The following is a 7420-nucleotide window of genomic DNA, read 5'->3' on the forward strand; positions in this document are numbered from 1 at the left end:
CACATGAAAAGGTTGATCTGGAAAACAGGGTTTAATCTGAGTTAATCTGTAAAACAGGACAGAAGAGAATTTTACATACTAAATAATTCCATTATATAAAGTTTATAAGCAGGTAAAACCAATAATATGTTGTTTGTGGAGGCAGGCTTAAGTGGTACAATTATAAAGAAATTGCTGACAAATTCTGAAGGGTAGTTGTCTTTGAAGGCAGGAGAGCATGCTTTCAGTGATGGGTATCCAGGGTGTCCAGGACTTCTGAGATCCTGATAATATTCTATCACTAAGTCTTGGTGGTGCCTACATAGGTATTATTATTATTATTAATTATTATTTCTCTGTAAACTGTCCACATGTAATACAAAAAAAGTGAGGGAAAATCTATATTTCACAGTTCCAAAGCAAAATGGTGAAAAGAAGACAATAGAAATTGTCCCTAAAGTGTCCCTTAGTGAACTAAGCACTTCACGGATTCCAAAGCAGAATTATTGACATTCCTTGCATTTATCTGAGCTGGGCTTTCCGAAGTCTGGCTCTCTGAAGCCATGGAGCATGCAGGCTGGATTAACACATTCTGAGCTGGGAATTTTCCTCCACAGTTGCAAGAGCCTGAAGAAGGGCAGAAAATGCTATTCAACCACACACTCTGAACACATTTGGCAAATAGAGGGATCAAAATGAGGAATGAGATCATGGAGGTTATGGGGAGAGAAAGGCTGTGTACAGCAAAGGAGGAAATACATAGAAAAAAAAATTGGCATTTGGAATTACCTGGTTGGGTATGGTAAAAAAAAAAAAGATAATTATGAGAAGGGTCATTCATATGTTGATGATTTGATTTGCTTTGACCCTTTATTACCAAATCTGACCTTTAGCAATCTGTTGTTCCATTTTTCTCCTTAACTTTCAGTTTTAAATTCTGCTTTTCAAATCCTTGTGCAGCCTTCTGTGTTTGCACAATTATTCGACAGATTCATACAGCAATGTGGATGTTTGTCCCAAGCTGGAAATTATAATGAAATTGTCTGTCCTTCTTGAATTCATGAGATAATGGGTAGGGATAATTTTTTAAGTAATTAAAGCAGAAAGGCAATCAAGATCACAAAATGGAAGAAAGTAGAAGCTAAGGCCCTCTGCCTCCATCAGCATTTTTAATCCTCCGCCACATTTGAACTCTTGGGACCAGGTTTGTTCCTTTCTCATTCTAAACTCACAGCTTTCTTTCAGTTTGTCTCTTGGACTCCAAACAACTTTGTATTCTTCCACAGTTTTTACCATCTTGTTATTCAAAAACTGCCATAAAACTCAGCAAAGTTCTCAGAGAATAAAGCAGATAGAAAAATCTGGGGGCGCCTGGGTGGCTCAGTTGGTTAAACATGGGACCCTTGGTTTTGGCTCAGGTCATGATCTCGTGGGTGGTCGGGTGGCGGGGAGTCTGCTTGAGATTCTTTCCCTCTTCCCCTCCCCCCCTACTCAAGCTCGCTCTCTAAAATAAATCTTAAAAAGAATAAAAAAAAGAAAAAGAAAAATCTGGACTTCAGTGACCACTCAGTTCCCTAAAGCAGTCATGGTACCTCCTCATGATCGGAAGAGAGAAAAGAGCCTTTGTAATCTTGGCCTTGCAACTGGACAATCTTAAGATACGGAACATATCCTAAAGGTTTAGTTCCATGCTCAAAGTAGAGTTTCCTCTCCCAAGTCTCTGAAGTGGGTCCTTTCACTTCACTTTCGACTTACCGCCTGTAGTCACAGGCAGCTTTGTACTTCAGAGGACAGCTGTTATGCCAGTGGAGTTTCAAGAACTTTCTTCCTGTAACAGCCATCCACTGGACCGGCTCTGATGGCTAGCTGACCAATTCTTCATTTAATCCTTAAAATATTAAAAAATAGTATCTCCTTTTTCAAGACATATCTCCTGAAAATCTTTTTTTTCTCCCCCAGAAGCCAAATCTCCCTGCCTTTTTTGTGCATTCCTCTATCAATTATATTTTTAGACCTTTCAGAATAGCTGGTGCCGGTCCTTGGAGGCAGGGCTCCAGAACGTCAGTGTCCTTTTAGAAGTGAGATGTCCAAACTGAGCACCATACTCCAGATGTGGTGCGGATCACATGGAGTACTAAGTGCTTTATTCCCCCTTTTACATTGTGTAAAACTTCCCAAATTGTGTTCCTTTTGGTAGGAACTGTCACATAGGAAGCTCATATAGAAACAACCAGGGATTAGCATCGGACTCCCACTGGAGCTACCTGCGCTGAAGAAGTGTTCAGTGTGAAGAAGTGTTCAGACACAGTTCACAGGGCAACCCTCCAAGATGTGGAAGTGAAATATTTCCAGGTCCCGCGACTGGGGAGGAACATCTGGGGTTGGGCTGAGTCTCAGTCCCTCGCCCCAGAGGCCTCTCATCTTTGCTTCTCTCGGTAGGTCTGCTCTGCTCTTCTCTCCCTCTTCTCCTGATATCATGGCCTTTTTCTCATGACTTTGACTTGCCTGTGTTCCAGGGTGCCCTGAACAACCTAGCCCAAGTTCTATACCACCTTCCATTTCAAGTGCCCCCTCCCCAGCATCCAGCTCAGTGTCCCTCAAACTTGAATGTCCGCAAAATCATGCAGAGATCTTGTCAAAAATGCAAATAATGGCTCATTAGGTCTCAGGAAGGAGTGTACATTTCTAACAAGTTCCCAGCTGACATGGATGCTGCTGGCCCACAGATCCCACTTTGAGTAGCAAGTGAATCAAAATACAGCTGATCCAGTTTCCCAATTCCAAATTTGTGGAAGAGGGAATTTGATTATCCTGGTCCAATTTTTGGGTTTGCTCACCCTGGATTACACTGCTCTTATTAGCTATTGGTGGGAGAGCAGATGGACAGAAGACAAACATGCACTTTGGTCAGCCTCTACAGCAGGAGATGTGGGTAGACTGGGTAGTTCAAGATGTTAAAATATATCTACAGTGGGAGTCAACTAACACCCTAGGATCATGTTTATATAAATGGCTCACCAAACCAAACATTTTTAAAGGCTTTATTTATTTGAGAGAGAGAGAGCTGGGGGAGGGGCAGAGGGAGAGGATCCCAAGCAGACTCCATGCTGAGTGGAGAGCCCTATGCGGTGTGGGACTCGATCCCACCATCCTGAGATCATGACCCAAGCTGAAACCAAGAGTCAGATGTTTAACCGACTGAGCTACCCAGGCGCCTCTTGACGAAACCAAATTTTGCATGTGTTGCATTTGTGCACTTTTTTTTGAGGGGAGAGACTGCCATTTTCCAACATAATTGGTATGGTTCTGATTTCCTTTAAACCCTGTTCATGCAGTTAAGCTAAACTTGTTTCTGATGTTTGCCTAAGGATTATACCTGTCAAAATCAAATAGTCTAGAAAAGAAAAAAATTATGAATTGTCCTCGTAAACTAGTTTTTGTATTTTAGATTTTATTCTTCTGTCATTTCAGTGAGATTTTGGAAGGAATGAAAGACTTGCTTTCAGCCAGCCATCCTAAAGAAGGAGCCCCTTTATATTGTATTATTTATCTTTGTGCCAGCCCTGGACTCAGTGCAAATTTGCAGTTATAATGGTCAAATGTCCCTTTTCAACAGCCTATCCAGGTAGGCCTATATGGCCTTTCGGGGGTCTCTGAGTGTGATTTCCAAACTACAAATGATGTCTAGAGGGAAACATTGTAGTTCAGAACTGAAACCTACACCCTACATTTCCCCACCCACATACTGTACAGAATGCTCACTCTTCCACCACATTAAGGACACTGGAAATGAGGGCAGCATTTTACTTTTACTCCCTAACCTACATGCTTACTCCTTGGTAGAGATACTGTGGTGCTTTCCCCTTCCGATGGGCTCCAATGTTTGTTTGTTTGTTATTATTATTATTATTATTATTTTTTAGCTGCAAGCACCTAGGTAGTTTCTAGCGATTGAAGTACTTGAAGGAGTATGCAGTGGAGAGCGGATGATGGGGATGGATGAGCCAGGTAAATGAGAAAGTTCTCTGGCGTGAGACTGGGGAGGGGAAGGAAACTATTCCAGCTTGGGGAGCTTCGAAAGAAATCCTGTAGCAATTCATTTCAGTCCTGGATTGTCAGAGTTGGTCTTGCTGTTTATTCACTTTTTAAAAACTAGTCCTAGAAAAACGATATGATCCATTTGGGGTTTGCAAAAGGGCTTCCATAATTCAGAGGCCTGGCACATTAGTTTAATCAGAAACTTGGCTTCTTTTCCGTCTTTTCATTTTGTCAATTAAGAGGCATAAGCCACAATGGATAGATTTATTTGGGATGCAAAGAAAATCAAAGTACTCTCAGAGATTTGTTGGGCCAAGGAGACATTCACCTGGGACCACTTTAGAGATCAATTTTCAAAGCCTATAAAAAATAAATGGAAGTGTCCTTTGTGAGTCTGTTAGCATCTGTACCACCGCATTATGCATGATCCTGGCCATGTTCATGGTGTGTCTATCCATCACACTGATTCAACAAAAGTTTTCCTTTTTTGCCAAATGGTAGACATCAAGACCAAATCCATACTTTCCTCACTCTGGTTTCTTGGCAGGGGTCTCTTTTGTCCTTTTAAGCTGTGTGTAAGTTATCTTGGGTATAGCCACAGAAGTTTGGCCTCTTCCTTTTGGGGGCAATTTTGAAGGCTTAGAGACATTTCCCTAATCTTAATATGAATATGAAACTCATTATGTTAGTCTGTCTAAAGTAGATCTCATCTAGGTAGTTAATAGGTATGACTTTCATGTCAATGTTATAAGAAGAGAAAAATAAATCTGATTCCTCCCCTCTGTTAGTTGACACACATATTCATTGATACAAAGCAAACAGCATATTGTGGGCTTATTTTTTTTCACCAACAGCAAGTAATTTATTCATTTTAATGTGAGAGTTTGTAAAATGGAAGTTTGCATTTGAATTACAGTTTCAATAAACAGAGTCATTACAAGTGCCTATTAGGATGATTCTTATGTTTTATAAGCATTGAATTTTTGGATAACCAATAGCAAGTAGAAAGCCCCTGTGCCAATTTTTCTTTCTTTCACAGATGTAATCTATGCGAATAGCTATTCAAACTCTTTCCATTTCAAACTCTATTCAGACTGCTGAATATTTGTCTTTAGTGCTTTTTCTCCCTTGACCAAGATAGTGATTGCCTTTGCTAAAAAAAAAAAAAAAATCATTTTGTTTCTTCTGCCAATGCTCCAAATCCCCTATTCTAATTTGTTTTATATATCTTGCTCTACTGTTCTAGCTTTCTCAGTTTCTTCTGATTGAGGACTATTGTTTAAATCTTGTGAATGATTGTCATTAATTTGTCAGAAAAAATATTTTAGTCAAACCACTACTGATGTGAGTTTTCATTATATTTATATACTTGATAACTGCATATGGCAACTGAGCCTTTCCTGCTGATGGTCAACAGCATCTCAGGCAATGAATGGTTTAAGTGGCAGCACTTACGAAACTTACCAAGTTCTGTAATTGTCAACTTTGATTTTTTTTTCGACCATGCCCTAAATTAGAGACATTTGTGCAGTGACCAAGACTTCCGGAAGCCAAAGTCCTCTTTTTTCCTGAAGAATGACTTTTTCCTAAAGGAGACTAGAGCTCATTTACCAATTTTAGTCAGTTGCTCCTTTGTTTCAGAAAAGCCTGGGATTGAGACAAATCGGAGGAAATGTGTAATTTTTGACATGAAAAGCAGTGAGATGGATATGAATCTAAACCATACATTTTTCAGTCAGCTGTATAGGCTTAAACTGAGCTGGGATAATCTTCTTTTGCAACTCCAGGCATCAAGAAAAGCGAATTTCTGCTACATCAATGTTTGGAGGCTATGAGCAGGTACTATTGGAGGGAGGTGATGTGCTTTCACGTGGTAACTATGTGAAGAGTTTATTATAATGGTTATGTGTTTACTTTTCATCCAACATTTTATTATGGAAAATTTCAAAATACAGCCAATAGGAAAGAATTTTACAATGAACACCCATAAACCTACTGCCGAGAGTCTACAATTAACATTTTACTCCACTTGCTTTATCACATGCATAACTTTCTATCCTTCCCTTGATTTAGCCATCAATTCCTCTTATTTTTAATGCATTTTATGCATCTTATTTTTAATGCATTTCAGACACCAGTGCATTTCTCCTAAAACCCTTTAGCATGCAGATCATTGAGAGTTCAATATTTGTTTATAGTTTATTTTTTTGTGGGAGTAAAATTTACTGTCTTTGACAAAATGCATACATATACCTGTGTAACCCAAACTCCTATAAAAATATATAATATTGCCATCACCTCAGAAAGCTCCCTGAGGACTGTTCTTCCTTAATCCCCATCCTTACCTCTTATCCCCAGGCAACCACAATTCCGAGATATATATCTTTTAACCATGGGTAAGTGTACCCTATTTTGGAACCACAAATAAATGGAACTTTTGCATAAGGCTTCTTTCACTCAGCCTAATTTTTTTCTTCATCCCTCTTGTTCTGCCTATCAGTAGTACATTCCTTTTTATTGCTGAGTAATATTCTAGTCTTTTTGTGTAAAGAGATTTTCACTTTCCTTGGGTGGAATGGTAGTTGTCAAGTTATAGGATAGGTATATTTTTTTACTTTTTTAGGAAATGTAGGGAATTTTTTTCCAAAGTGGTTGTACCATTTTACGTTACCAGCAGTGAGTGGTTTGCTTGTCCCATCGTCAGTCTTTTTATTTTTACCCTTTCTTTCAATATGAGTGGTACTCATTGTGATTGTGATTGTAATTGGATTTCCCAGGTTTTTATACTTAATCTGTTTTAGGAAAAAGACAATTAGAACATTGAGTCTATGATTTCAGGTATATTAGGCTGGAGCCAGGGCCAAATAAAAAGTGTGTCAATTTAAGATGAAGTTAAATTAAAATTCCAGATAAATAATAGTTGAGGTGGTATATGGTTATAGCAAAATTTGTTAAGTGGTTTGTGAATAAGTGAAGTTTGGGAAATGCTGTTATAGAGGAGATTATTTTTCAGACTTCCTCTATTTCCCTGGCTTTTTTGGATTGATTCAAAATATCAACATGTAAAAACCCTTAAGAAATTCAGTCATTTTTTTCCACAGAAGATGTACAGATGGCCAACAGGTGCACAGAAAGTTGCTCAGCATCACGAATAATTAGGGAAATAAAATATCAAAGCCACAATGAGATACCACCTCACACCTGCTAGCATGGCTATTATCAAAAAGACAGGGGAAAAAAGAAGAGAGAGAAACCAAAAAAACAGATTCTTAAATACAGAGGGGAGGTTGCCAACTGGTGCTTGCCAGAGGGAAGGAGGGTGGGGGGATGGGTGAAATAGATAAAGGAAATTAAAAGTACACTTAGTAAATGTATAGAATTGTTGAATCATTGTATTGTACAC

The sequence above is a fragment of the Zalophus californianus genome, chromosome 2 (genome assembly GCF_009762305.2).
Source record: "Zalophus californianus isolate mZalCal1 chromosome 2, mZalCal1.pri.v2, whole genome shotgun sequence".
Taxonomy (NCBI): domain Eukaryota; kingdom Metazoa; phylum Chordata; class Mammalia; order Carnivora; family Otariidae; genus Zalophus; species Zalophus californianus.